Below are 15,474 nucleotides of genomic sequence, written 5' to 3'. Positions count from 1 at the left end.
GACCAGTTTCAGCGGACATGTTCGGTCGTGTGTATGGCCTATCGGACAGGTTTCCAGCGGACATTTGTCCAGCCGACCGTTTTCCAGCGGACAAAAATTTCTTAGCATGCTAAGAAACATGTCCGCTGGAAGCCTGTCCGTCGGACATGTTCGGTCGTCTGTACAGACTCACCGTACATGTCTGCTCGGCCGAAAGCCCTCGCATGCGTCAAAGTGATTCGACGCATGCGTGGAAGCATTGACCTTCCAGGGCCGCACACGTGGCCGCGGCGACGGTTCGGCTACGTCAACGCGTATTGTGTCCGTGCGGATTTCTGTCTGATGGTGTGTACAACCATCAGACAGAAATCTCCGGGCGGACATGTCCGCTAAAAACGGTCCGGCGGACCGTTTTCAGCGGACAGTCCATCCGTATGTACGAGGCCTAAGGATTAATATGACAATTTTAATCTGTACTGTTAAGTAAATACTTTCAATAAAAATCTATTGTTAAAAAAAAAAAAAAATAGTTCTCCTCTTCATCATGTTGTAGCTAAATACTAGCAAAGGAGGAAAGTTAATAAATAAATAAACACTAATAAACAATCTTGCTCTTAGCTGAAAACAAAGCTGCTGTCTAAGCACCTGGTTGGGTTATATGTAATTTGAAATAACGATTAAAAAATCTACCATGACTTTGATTACTGAGTTGGATACTTGACTCTTACACCTGAATCTGACTTTTGATTTATGTTTTACTGCAGACTCTGATACTGGGAGCTAATCTCTATGTTTAAAATAAACTCTGTTGCTTCATTTTTAATGCCTGACTTTGACACTTGGCTTTGCGATTAGATGCTAATACCTGAATATGATGTCTGCTTTGATTGGGACTGAGTAAAATGTGCAGGTCTGAGTGAAGTAGTGGTAGTACTGATGTGGGCCTGGAGGATAAACTGATGATTGCCTGAGGTTCGTAACAAACACAAGGAAGATTACTGATAACAGACAGGTAAAGTATCTAGCTATACTTTATTCAGGGATTCTTCAAGTTAGCTCTATGTTATTATTATTGATATTATATTAAGAATGATAATTCAGATACTTATAAATTCTCATTCTTTGCTGGCTTTCTTTAAATTCACATTTTACATTGCTTTATTTAACTCTGATATAAGACCTAACATTTGTTTATTCATATGAACACAAGCTAATTGTAGTGTTTTAAGATTTTGTTTTGACTACTTTCACGCTCAATTTGTTAAGAGTTAAGGCCCTGAGCTTTACATTTTGGAAAAGCAAAACAAAACAGTTTCATAACTCAGAGCAAATTAAAAAGCAGATGCTTCCTAATCCATAAATTATATGGAAATACAAATAAAAATAATGATACCACATAAAGCAAGGCTTAGCTGGAGAGAGAGAAAAAAAAAAAAAACAGAAAATGTGTAATTAAAATAAATTAACTTTGGATTTGGATAACCCTAAATATGTCTACATAAAATATACACTATGGACAGGATTCAGAAAGGACTTACGACGACGTATCTCCAGATACGCCGTCGTATGTCCAAATGTGCACCGTCGTATCTATACGCTTATTCAGGAAAGCAGATACACCTGAATTTTGGCAAGATACGACCGACGTAAGTCTCCTACGCCGTCGTATCTTGGGTGCATATTTACGCTGGCCGCTAGGGGCGCTTCTGTTGATTTACGCGCCAAATATGTAAATGAGCTAGATACGCCGATTAACGAACGTATTTGCGCCCGTTCCAGTAAGCTACGCCGTTTACGTAAGGCGTACGTCCGGCGTAAGTTTACCCCTCATAAAGCAGGGGTAAGTCATGTTAAGGTATGGACGTCGGAAACGCTGTCGTATTTTACGTTGTTTACTTAAGTTGTACGTGAATGGGGCTGGGCGTAGGTTACGTTCACGTCGCATGAATGGAATGGACCCGGCATATCTTAGGGAGTAATTTTGTCGTGATTCTGAGCATGCGCACACATGCGCCGTTCATTCGGCCATGCATTTACATGGGGTCACGCTTCATTATAATACAACACGCCCACTGCCTTGCCACTTTGAATTACGCAGGCTTACGCCGGCCCATTTATGTTACGCCGGCGCACATATGGGAGCAAGTGCTTTGTGAATACTGGACTTGCCTCACAATGTTACAACGGCGTAGCGCATATGAGATGCGCTACACCTATCTAAAGATGCACCGATCTCTCTGAATCCCGGGCCTTTATTACCAATAGGGATGAGCTTCATATTCGAGTCGCACTAACGCTCGACTCGAACATCGTATGTTCAATCATTCGTCGAATTGCGAAAGTTTTGGGCCGTTCACGCAAAAATTCGAGTGGCGTGTCTCGGCCCATAATTCACTGCGGCATCGCGGTGCAATGCTGGCTGATGATTGGCCAAGCATGCACAATGACCCGCTTGCTTAGCCAATCACAGCGCGCACAAAACGGTGAGCCATAAATGGCAAAAGCCTGGGTGGCTTTGGCCAATTATGGCTCAGGGGGTTTAGTACACGCCCCACACTATATAATGCTGCCTGGAAGTAGGCCTTGTGTAGTGTGTTGTGGTGGTTACAGAGAGAGACAGAGAGAGAGAGAGAGAGGGAGAGAGTAATTTTTTTGGAATTAGATAGAGCAGGTCAGGCAGGCTAGTCAATTAGAATTACAGTGTGTGGAGGATATATATGCATCCCAGGTGTTGTATATATATTTATACACTGTATTGAGTTTAGATAGATCCGCTCTTCCTAATATACTGGCAGGCATGTGATTGTGCTTGCTGCAGTATTTTCACATGGTGTACTGTCTGTGTCCTCTGTACAGTGTGCACCTTAAGCTACGTCAATAGATGTTCTGGTGTTTCTCATTTTATTTCCCAAAGGCAGTAGAGGTGCACGATTCTGGGAAAAATGGGAATCACAAAGAATCTTAGAATGAAGATCACGATTCTATCACGATTCTCAAAAAAATGCAAAAAACACACATTATATATATATATATATATATATATATATATATATATATATATATATATATATTGTGGCAAAGTCGCTTGGGTTAGTAGAAATAGTGAAACATGCAGCGCAGCAAAGTCACCAAAATAGCAATAAATATGGCTTTATTGCATCAAAAATAATAATACAAACAAAAAGGCCTACTCCAGCTTAGGAGGCTAACTAAACAGTAGTGTCCCTCACTACGGGTTACTGGAGCGGCTATTCCGGCCTCCAGTATAAACAAACAAAATAATAGTTCAATATAAACAATAAGTTCTGACAGACCTTGTTCCTCAGATACACAGACAGACTTCAGTCTGCCCATCCAGCACAGCCTGGATCTCACACTGAGCTCTCCCTCTCTCAGACTCTATCAGGTGCAGGCTAATTAATAGGGAGAGAGAGGAGGTTTACCTGTTGGGCCAGGCTTAACCCTTTCTAAGACAGGGAAAGCTGACCTTTCCAATCTCACACTGACATACCTGGAATCATGTACTCTGTCACATATCCTCCCCCCCAGCTTAACACCTGTGTGGGAAGCGGCCACCTCTGCAAACCCATGTACTCGGGACAGAGCATCTGCGTTACTGTGGAGGAGACCTGCCCTGTGTCGTACCACAAAAGAAAAGGGCTGTAGGGACAAAAACCACCTCGTAACCCGAGCGTTCTTGTCCCTGTTGGTGTGCATCCATTTTAACGGAGCATGGTCTGTGACCAGGGTAAACCGTCTGCCTAACACGTAGTAGCGGAGTGTTTCTACTGCCCACTTAATCGCCAAACACTCTTTTTTGACTGTGGTGTAGCGCTGTTCTCGGGGTAACAACTTCCGACTCAAATATAGGACAGGGTGTTCCTCACCATCCACATATTGGGACAACACTGCACCCAAACCCACCTCTGAGGCATCAGACTGGAGAAAGAACTCCTGCCCAAAGTCGGGAGCCACAAGCACGGGTTGGGCACAAAGCGCTGCCCGAAGACCAGCAAAGGCTTCCTCAGCCTTGCTGTTCCACTTTACCGTGTCTGAACTTCTGGCTTTAATAAGGTCAGTGAGCGGGGCAGCCCTTGTAGCAAAGTGAGGAATAAACCTCCGATAGTAGCCTACGATCCCCAAAAAGGCTCTGACTTGTTTTTTCCTCAACGGCCTGGGCCAGTTCTGTATATCTCCTATCTTGTTCATTTGCGGTTTAACAAGTCCCCTGCCAACCAGGTAACCCAAGTATCTAGCCTCAGCTAGACCCAAGGCACATTTAGAGAGGTTAGCTGTCAACCCCGCTCTTCTAAGAGTGTCCAAGACTGCCTGCACTTTGTCCAGATGGCTTTCCCAGTCCGGGCTATGAATGATCACATCATCCAAGTATGCGGCTGCATATTCGGTATGGGGCCTGAGCAACTTATCCATTAGCCTTTGGAAAGTGGCTGGAGCTCCATGGAGGCCAAAAGGCATAATCCTGTACTGGAACAGGCCATCAGGAGTGGCAAAGGCTGTCTTCTCTCGAGCATGCTTTGTCAACGGGATCTGCCAATAACCCTTTGTCAGGTCCAACGTGGTGAAGAACCTATCTTTGGCTAATCGCTCTACCAGTTCATCCACCCTAGGCATGGGGTAGGCGTCAAACTTAGACACCTCGTTTAACTTCCTGAAGTCATTACAGAACCTGATGGACCCATCAGGTTTAGGCACTAGAACAATGGGGCTGCACCACTGGCTGTGAGACTCCTCTATCACTCCAAGCTCAAGCATTTTCCTGACTTCAGCCCTTACAGCTTCCCTCTTGGACTCCGGAATGCGGTAAGATTTCACTCTTATGACAACCCCTGGTTCTGTAATAATATCATGGGTAATTTCTCGGGTTTGTCCAGGGTCAGGGGAGAAGACATCACTATTCCTCTCAACCAGGCCTCTAGCTTCCTCTACTTGCTCAGGTGTCAGCTCTGGAGAGATTGTCACTGAAGAACTAGGTGCCTGTGGAACAGGCAGGTTGTCACCCACTGTGGCCATGCAGTCCTCTCTAGCCCTCCATGGCTTAAGGAGGTTTATGTGGAAGATGGCCTCCTTCTTTCGGCGTCCTGGCTGACTAATTTTATAATTTACTGGGCTCAGTTTTTCCAGGACCTCATAGGGTCCCTGCCACTGTGCTAGAAGTTTGCTTTCTGTGGTGGGTACTAGAACCATTACTCTGTCCCCCCTTTCAAACTGTCTCACTAGGGCCCTCTGGTCATAGTAGGACTTCTGCCTACTCTGCGCCTGCTCCATATGCTGGCGAACAAGAGGGGCAATCTGAGCCATACGCACCCGCATATCTTCAACATACTGGAGGACATTGGTCCCAGTTACCCCCTGTTCTTCCCAGGTTTCCTTTAGGATATCCAGTATACCCCGGGGATGCCTACCATATAAAAGCTCAAATGGGGAGAAGCCCGTAGAACTTTGGGGAATCTCTCGAACTGCAAATAACAGGTAAGGAAGTAACAAGTCCCAATCCTTCCCATCCCTGCTAACGACTTTTCTCAACATCCCCTTTAGGGTCCGGTTAAACCTTTCTACCAACCCATCGGTCTGGGGGTGATACACTGACGTTCTCAGAGTCTGTACATTAAATAGCTGACATAGCTATTTCATAATACGGGAGACAAACGGTGTCCCCTGATACGTGAGCAATGTCCTGGGTATCCCCACCCGTGTAAACATCTGAACCAGCTCTTTAGCAATACTTTTAGCATTAGCCTTGCGTAGTGGAATGGCTTCTGGGTATCTGGTGGCATAATCGAGGATGACAAGGATGTACTGGTGCCCTCGAGCGGTTTTCTCTAAGGGACCCACTAGGTCCATGCCAATCCTCTCAAACGGAACATCAACTATAGGGAGAGGTATGAGTGGGGCTCTCAACTTCGGTCTGGGAGATGCCAGCTGGCATTCCGGGCAAGAAGCACAATATCTTTTAATCCCCTCATATACCCCAGGCCAAAAGAACCTCCTGAGCACCCGTTCTTGGGTTTTCTCCACCCCTAAATGTCCCCCCAGAAGATGAGAGTGAGAGTAATCCAGGATTTTCCGGGTGTATGATGAAGGCACAACCAGTTGTTCAAACTCTTGTCCCTCATCGGAGGTCACTCTGTAAAGGAGATCATTTTTAAGGACAAAATAGGGATAGGCCTTTCCCGTTACCCCTTCCACTGGTACCCCATTAACCTCCACAACATTACTCCTGGCTTCCTGCAACAGGGGATCATCTGCCTGATCCCGGCCAAAGCCACTACCCGAAATATCCAGGACATCTGTATCCCCCTCGTCCCCTTCACTGGTAGCCTCTGGGGGGGGTTCCGGTTGACCAACCTCTGCCTCATCTTCTGTCTGTCGTGGGGCCCCGCCTCTCCTGGACTGCTCCCCACGCTGATTCAACAGGACTTCCTTAACAGCCCCATTAAATCTTAGCTTGCTCTCCCTGCGTTCCCGTCTCGTTTTACCTCTTTTTGGATTAGAGATATACAAGTCAGGATGAGCAAAGGGAAATACTTCATGGACCCCTGTATTTCTCTGCTCCACTTCAGGTTCCCCTTGTTCTCCCATCACAGGGGACTGTAACAGAGCATGGAAATTAGGGAAATTCCTTCCTATTATCAAAGGATATGGTAGACGAGGAACTACCACTGCTACGATCCTTACCAAACTGCCCTGTACTAACACTTCTATGTTGGCAGTAGGATACCGCACAGTACACCCATGAATACACAATACCCCCATGGTTCTATGCTTCTGTATCCAACAAGGTTTTACCAATTTACTGGCTACCAAAGTCAGGGCACTGCCAGAGTCCACCAGGGCCACTGTCTCTTGTTTGTCCAGCAGGACAGGTACTCGGAAGGTATGTCCCCCTTCTACCAGGCCTGCTAAACAAATGAGTCCACAAAAATCATAGGAATCTTCCCCTAGACCACACTGCATGGGCTCAGGAAGATTGGGGCATCTCGCCCTGACATGTCCTTTGGCGCCACACTCAAAACAAGTTATGGAGTTTCTCCTAGGGTGGTCCTCTTTCCCAGGGTTTTGACCTCTAAAGTCTGTTTTGGAAAAACGGGCTCCCGATCCGAAGTCTGCTTCCACTCCACTCCTCCGGTCTCCTGTTCTCTGTGTTTTCCCGGTCGTCCTAGAGAGAGATCGGCCAAAATTTTTGGTAGACAGGTACCGCTCCACTTGTGCGACCATACTATCACAGTCCAGGGGATTTCCCTGAGTGACCCACTCTCGGAGGCCACTTGGAAGCTCTCTCACGTACCGGTCCAGTACAAGCGCTTCTATAATCTGTGCAGGGGTTTGAGTCTCTGGTTTGAGCCACTTCCGAGCCAGATGAATTAAGTCAAACATCTGGGATCTTGGCGCTTTTCCTTCTTTGAACCTCCAGTTGTAGAAACGTTGGGCCCTCACTGTGGAAGTCACCCCTAAGCGAGCCAGGATCTCTCCTTTCAGTTTGGGATAGTCTGCAGCAGCCACCTCATCCAGATCAAAATAGTCTTTCTGTGCTTCTCCCAGGAGGAAGGGTGCAATGATTCCAGCCCACTGTCCTGGGGCCCAGCCTTCTCGGGTGGCGGTCCGTTCGAACGCCAGTAGATAAGTCTCCACATCATCATCCGGGGTCATTTTCTGCATACAGCTGCTTGCACGAATTTGGCTCACCCCCCCTGCTGGTGGGTTAGTAGACCCTTGGGTAGTCATCTGATCCAGGGTTGCTTTGAGAACAGCATGGTCTGACTGTTGTGCTTTAGTCAAAGCTTCAATCTGCAAAGTCAGGAGCCTGTTGGTCTCCTGCTGTACTGCAGCTGCTGCAGCTACCTGTCTATTAGTTTCTTGATGCACTGCAGCGGCCTGTCTATTAGTCTCTTGTTGCGCTGCAGCTAAGGCAGCGGCCTGTCTATTAGTCTCTTGCTGCACAGAGGTAGCTTGTAACAGGGCTTTTACAATATCTTCCATTTTCTGGGTCCTGTACCTTTAAGGCCACTGTAACTGTAAAGTGACCGGTACAAGAGCGAACATCCCACTTCTGACACCACTTGTGGCAAAGTCGCTTGGGTTAGTAGAAATAGTGAAACATGCAGCGCAGCAAAGTCACCAAAATAGCAATAAATATGGCTTTATTGCATCAAAAATAATAATACAAACAAAAAGGCCTACTCCAGCTTAGGAGGCTAACTAAACAGTAGTGTCCCTCACTACGGGTTACTGGAGCGGCTATTCCGGCCTCCAGTATAAACAAACAAAATAATAGTTCAATATAAACAATAAGTTCTGACAGACCTTGTTCCTCAGATACACAGACAGACTTCAGTCTGCCCATCCAGCACAGCCTGGATCTCACACTGAGCTCTCCCTCTCTCAGACTCTATCAGGTGCAGGCTAATTAATAGGGAGAGAGAGGAGGTTTACCTGTTGGGCCAGGCTTAACCCTTTCTAAGACAGGGAAAGCTGACCTTTCCAATCTCACACTGACATACCTGGAATCATGTACTCTGTCACAATATATATATATGTATATATATATATATATATGTAAATAAAAAATAAAAATCACAAAAATAATAATGCATGCTAACAAAAGCACCATGCATTTTGGTGCGGCGGCATTAAAAAATAAAAATAAAAATAGTCCCATGCACTTTGGTGCTATTGAGGGGTAGCAGGCAGCAAGGCACATACTCTGATGCATCGCATAGATGTGAAGTTGAACCTTTAAAACACAGTCAGGAGGCCGAGGGGCATCAAAAACCAAAGCAGTGATAGCAGCATGGCTGTTTTGTACAATGTCGCTACAGTACTACCCTACCTCACTGCGCACTCACTGTTCTATGTTTTCCAAAAAGCTTAAAAAATAGATTTTTTGGCTGGAGCTAGGCTTTAAAAAAGTACCAGTTCAAAATTACAAACAGATTCTACTTAACAACAAACCTACAGTCCCTGTCTTGTTTGCACCACCTGTATACTGCTGTTCAAAGTATATAGGGCCAAAGGGGCTGGTAATGAACTGGGGGGAGGGGGGTGGGGAAACCATGCTATCTTTCTCAATGATTTTCATCCATATTGCACGGACCAGACATTACATTAAAGCCGCAAGCAGTTTTAAATGACTTTGTTCTTAAAGTAACACCCAGCAGGTACAATATTTAAAGAAAAAAAAATCACTTTAAGCATCATTAAAATCACTGCTACAGAAAAATGACCGTTTTTAAACTTTTTTTTCCATTGATATATGTTCCCTAGGGCAAGACCCAGGTTCTCAAACCCGTTTTACGACAATAACTTGCATATTAAGCTTTAAAATTAGCACTTTTGAATTCGAATGTTCGAGTCCCATAGACTTCAATGGGGTTTGCGCGAACGATCGGTCTGTTCGACGGTTCTGGTGCAAACCGAACAGGGGGGGGGGGGTTTGGCTCATCCCTAATTACCAATAGTATTGCAATGCCTGACTTTACAAGTGAACTTTAATGCCATCCAAGTCTTAGTCCGTAGAGTTCAATATTGAGTTGACCCACCCTTTGCTGCTATAACAGCTTCAACTCTTCTGGGAAGGCTGTCCACAAAGTTTAGGAGTGTGACCATTGGAATGTTTGACTATTCTTCCAGAAGTGCATTTGTGAGGTCAGGCACTAAAAAAAAAAGGTTCCAGTGATGTAATCCACTCTCGAGGGATCCGGATTTTTTTTTTCTTTTTAATAAAGGATTTGTCCCAAACTGTCTCCTGTGGTTATTAACACTTTGACACTTTTTTTGTGAAATGGTATGGGTACAATGTACCCCGTTACCAATTCACATGGAGGGCAGCATCTGGGGGTCCCCTTTGTTAAAGGGGGCTTCCAGATTCTGATAAGCCCCCCACCTGCAGACCCCCACAACCACCGGGCATGGGTTGTGGGGATGAGGCTCTTGTCCCCATTAACATGGGGACATCCTCCTCATGTTGAAGGCATGTGGCCTGGTATGGTTCAGGAGGGGGGACGCTCTCTCGTCCCCCTCTTTTCCTGCCGCCTGCCAGGTAGCATGCTCGGATAAGGGTCTGGTATGGATTTTTGGGGGGAACCCCACACCATTTTTTTTGCGATTCGGCACTGCGTCGATTTAACTGACAATTGCGCAGTCATGCGACGTGGCTCCCAAACAAAATTGGCGTCCTTTTTTCCCCACAAATAGAGCTTTCTTTTGGTAGTATTTGATCACAAATAGAGCGACAATCTTGAAAAAATAGTTTTATTGCATTTTTATTAATTATTATTTTTTTACTACTAATGGCAGCGATCAGCGATTTTTTTCATGACTGCGACATTATGGCGGGCACTACGGACAATTTTGACACATTTTTGGGACCATTGTCATTTTCACAGCAAAAAATGCATTTAAAATGCATTGTTTATTGTGAAAATGACAATTGCAGTTTGGAAGTTAACCACAGGGGGCGCTGATGGGGTTATGTGTGACCTGAAGTGTGTTTACAACTGTAGGGGGGTGTGGCTGTAGGTGTGACGTCATCAATTGTGTCCCCCTATAAAAGGGATGACACGATCGATGCTGCCGCCACCGTGAAGAATGGGGAAGCCGTGTTTACACACGGCTCTCCCCGTTCTTCAGCTCTGGTGACCGATTAGCGGTCACGGAGCTTCGGACCGGGTCGCGGGAGCGCGCCGTGGGCGCGCGCCCGCAACCCGCGGCTGGGTACTAGCACAGGACGTACCTGTACGTACATGTGCCCAGGCGTGCCATTCTGCCGACGTATATGTGCAGGAGGCGGTCCTTAAGTGGTTAATATCCATACCAGACCTGAAGGACCTGATATGGAATTTGGGGGGGACCCCTAAGTTTTTTATATTTTTTATATTTGACACAGTGATACACTCAATTTATTGTGTAACTACATTTACAGTAATCAACACATTTTGGTTGGCAAGGTGCAGATTAATAATTTTAATTACAGTTTCTTTTTCATTTTTTTACTGAAAAGGCTGGCTGATGACGAGCATTGCACTTTCTGTCAATAATGTTGACATTTGTAGAGTAAACCTGAAAATGGACAGTTGATAAAAGTAGTATAGAAAGGAAGAGCACTTGCAGCACTTCCCTGTCCAAACGTTAGACTAGTGATGAGCCGAACACAATTGGGTTTGGTTCGACACAGCTTCAGCAAACATTAGCAGAGTGTCAGATCCAAATCCCTTTGAAGTCAATAGGGGCTGAACAAGCCGTTTGCCCATTTTTTAGGCTAATAAAATAAGCTTGGTGGATCAACACATTTTGCAATGGTCTTGCTTCCTCGGGATCCACATCCATACATCAAGCAATAACCTGGTTCTCAAGACTTTACAAAGACGAGGTCTATACAAAGCCACCACAAGGGACCTGATGAAGGTGTCACCATCAGTTTTAAAAAAATCCAGATAAGATATTAAGATTTCCCAAGGCCCTATAGATATACCACAATATATCTAGAGAGGCACTTATCCACAATATTTCTAATCCAAGGGGTATTATATATATCTCCCATATTTTTTCAACAACCTTATACCAAGTATCCTTTCGCTGGACAAGGCCTCATTTACCCATGCATCGTCACAAAATCTCCAAACAAAAGGATGGAGCCCCAAAAGGTTCTATAGAGTCCTTGTCTTTGAAATCCTTGAGAACCAGATTATTGCTTGATGAACGAATGTGGATCTTGAGAAAGCTCGAGAAAACTCCATGAGTGTCTGAAGTGGTACACAGCAATTATTTGCATAAGATTTGGATTTCAATGTGTAAGAGAACACAATTGCACATTGAAGATTTGAGTGTACTTTGCACTGAAGCATTTCTTATTATATAGTCTGTGAATATCACAGACTATATAAGTACATAGGGATAGGGGTTTTAAGGGTACTCATTTACGTATGATTATAAGGTCTGTGTATTTTGCATTGTACAATATGCATTTTTTTTTTTTTTTTACATATAATTGTTATATATGATTTATTATCTGATTTATAGTGGATAGGCACTGCACATTATTTTAATATTTTAATTGTATTTTTTTATTTGTGATGTGAATCACTAGGGTGCTAGCAGTTAGGAGTAAGAGGGAATGTATACATCAGCCCCGTGGACACCCATAGTCTGTGCAGGAGATTGAGTTTGTTCTCCCCGAAGAGGGGGCATAAACGTTTGTGATGTTGTTGGGGTGAATACAGGAATGGAATGTATGCCTGTTGTAGTATTTTAAATTGATAATCACGCCAAAATGTGTTAATACCCAGGGCACAAGGGGTGTTAAAGCCATCTAAAATATGGTCCAGAGCCTCTGGGGAGTTGAGGTCTTTGTTCCAGTATGCAGAAGATGTGGCTTGGATTGGTTTGCAGAGGTGCTTATTTATAGGTTTGTAGACATCTGATATTTTGTATTGTTGTTTCTCCAGTAAAGTGTCCATGAAAGTGTGATGAAATCTTTGTAGCTTATTTGGACACAGGCTGGAGATGTGCTGGACTGCTTGGTGAATATATAAGAAATAGTACTGCGTTAGCGGAAAATGTGACAATAAATGATGGATCGGAGGTGCTAATCCTGTGGGTGGGTCAAAGAGTTGCATAGAATTCCCCGTGTGCCATTTTAAATTCTGGAAGGAAGGGTTCTCATGGATAGGGATGTATCCAGATACCAATGGAGATAGTTTTAGCTTTTGTCTGGTTTCCTGCCAGGCAACCAGCATATCCTGTATCAGCAGGTTTTGCTGGAGATGCGTTGGGATAGAACATAGTTTGCAGTGTAGCAGTGCAGGTAAACTGTATGGGCCCGCCATGTGGGATTCATTTTATAATTTGTGTACCTAGAACATAGAGATAGCCAGTTGAAGCAAGAAACAGGACAAGTTATAAACACTTATGTTAGGGAGATTTGCTCCCCCCTCACTTCTGGGGAGGAAAAGTTTGTGTAGGGAGATGCGGGGGTGCCGACCGTGCCAGAGATTTTTTTTTTAAAGATTTTTGTAGGTTCTGTACATCACTATGCCATAACAATAGTGGAAAGGTTTGGAGGGGTACAGTAATCTGGCAAAACAAATCATTTTAAACATATGGCATCTCCCTAGAAGCGAGATGGGGGAATCCATCCATGTCTCCAGTTCGCCCCTTCATCGTAGATAAAACATAGGTAAAGTTCAGATGATATAAGGAGGATGGCGATTTACCAATCTTTATTCCAAGGTGAGTAATGTGGTGTTTTGCGACAGAAAAAATTTGAGGAGCTAAGCCAAGGGGGGTTCCTAGAGTGGATAAGGGGGAGAATTTCACTCTTAGATAAATTGATAAGCAGGCAAGAATAGTCTCTAAACTCATGAAAATGTCCTGCATGAGCACCATATCTGAGGTGGGGTCAAAATTGAAGCAAATAGCGCCAGACAGAGTTCATGGTGGCCTATGCTTATTCGATGTAGTGAGGGGTGAGAGAGGATATAGCGCGAAATAGGTTACAGAGCCAAATTGAAAAGGAGTGGGGATAGGGGACATCCTTGTCTGGTGTCCTTGTGAAGTTTGATCGGGTTTGAAATATGCCCTGCTGCTACTAAGAGTAAGAGTAAGAAGGGACCTGAAAAGCCAAAGCGTTGTAGAACCAGTGATTACCAGGAGAAACTGATGTTATCAAAAGCCTTTTCGATGTTGAGGGAGAATATAGCTACGTCACTATTTGGATTTGTTTTTGCATATTCAAGAACCGTGAGGACTTTACGGATGTTAGAGGCTACGGAGCGGCCTTGAGTGAAACCTGCATGAAGGGACTTGTAGTTTTGCAACAGTTGGAGGTCTGCTAATTGCATATCCCTGCCATAGACCATAGACATATACCATAGACAGTGTGGGGATTACTGTGTGTGCTATCATTTTATAGAATTCAGGAGTGTAGCCGTCCTGACCAGGGGCTTTCCCATTTGCTAGTATGGTTATTATCTTGTGCACTCCTGATTGGTTACAGGAGAGTTGAGATTGGTCAATAAAGAGGGGTCAATTTTCGATAGGGGGAGTTGGTCTAGGAAGGCTTGGGCTGAGGTCAGATTAGTGTGATCTGGGCTGTAGAGATTTGTATAGAATTGTTCTAGGATTCTGCTAATACTGTCAGCCATGGAGGTAGCATTATCTTGCATGTCTTTTATCTCTGGTATATTAGTGGGGGTGTGGGTGCCTTACACAGTCTTGCCAACAATTTCCCAGACTTGTAACCATATTTGTAGTATTGTAAGTCGGAGTGTGACTGGTGGATTTGTTCTTGGGTGTCCGCCCACAAATCAAAGTCTGCCTTGGCTTCTCGCCAGGATTTACAGTGCTCGGGGGGTAATTGTTTTGCAATAGCTGGGTTTGGGAGTGTCGCAGCTGGTCACTGGCTTCTCTATAGCTTCTAAGAACTTTTCTTTTATACAATATGGCAAATGCTATGATCCTGCAACGCAGAACTGCCTTGCCTGTGTGCCAGTACAGGTTGGGAGCAGGGTAATGGGCACTGTTTCTCAGTTCATATTCTGACCAGGTCGCTTGTAGAACTTTTTAGAGATCAGGATTGTGGGCCAAGTATTGTGGGAAATGCCACATTTTCATTAGGAGTGATGGGTGCATGGTCTGAGATAGCAATCTCATGAATAAGGGTGTCAGAGGTGTATGGTATGATAGCTTAATTTACTAGTAGATAGTCAAATCTTGATAAAGTGTGGTGTGGGAGTAAAACATAGCAGGACTCTGACAGCCCTCAGGGTGCGCTAGCCGCCATGGGTCAATGAGTTGAAGGGCAGTAGTAAAAGAAGATAGTGTTGTGGGGGATGCTGTGAGGAAGGGGGGGCTGTGGTCTTGCTAAAAACTTGTCTTCTAGTGGCTTGGTAGATGCAAGAATGGGGGCAAAGTGGGTAGAGACCGACTGGAAGAATAATTTTTGGGGGAGTTAGGGGCATACACATTAGTCAAGACAAGGTCTCTGAAGGCAACACACAGATGGCGGGTCAGAAGGCATCCCTCCGCATCGTTTACTGTGGACACTACCTCACTGGGGACATTTTTTGGATGAGGGTTAAAACAACTGCCTTCCCTTTAGTCGATGCAGACCCATACACTTCCCCCACCCAAAGCTTGCACATGAGCTGAAAGTCTTCCATAGGAAGTTGCATCTCCTGTAGGATGGCAATGTCTTATTTTAGTCTTTTTAAGTGCACCGCCATCCGTTTATGGGGGGAGAGAAGTCTCTTAACATTCAATGACGTGATTCTCATGGTTAAAGTAGGGAAGGAGCTAATAGTTGTAGAGTGTGGCCTGTTCTGTGGTGAATCAGTACCACTATATGATTTACCTCATTTGACAATATATATACAGGCTATTCAGGACTTGTCACTTGATGTCCTTTTCACTGTTCATCTTTTTTATCATATGTTTTGTTATTAGTATTTTGTTTTTTGTTTTATTACAGGTGAACATTTC

Source organism: Rana temporaria, chromosome 2 (genome assembly GCF_905171775.1).
Source record: "Rana temporaria chromosome 2, aRanTem1.1, whole genome shotgun sequence".
NCBI classification, from domain to species: Eukaryota; Metazoa; Chordata; class Amphibia; order Anura; family Ranidae; genus Rana; species Rana temporaria.
The sequence above is the reverse complement of the archived record's forward strand: the minus strand, read 5'-3'. Positions refer to the sequence as shown.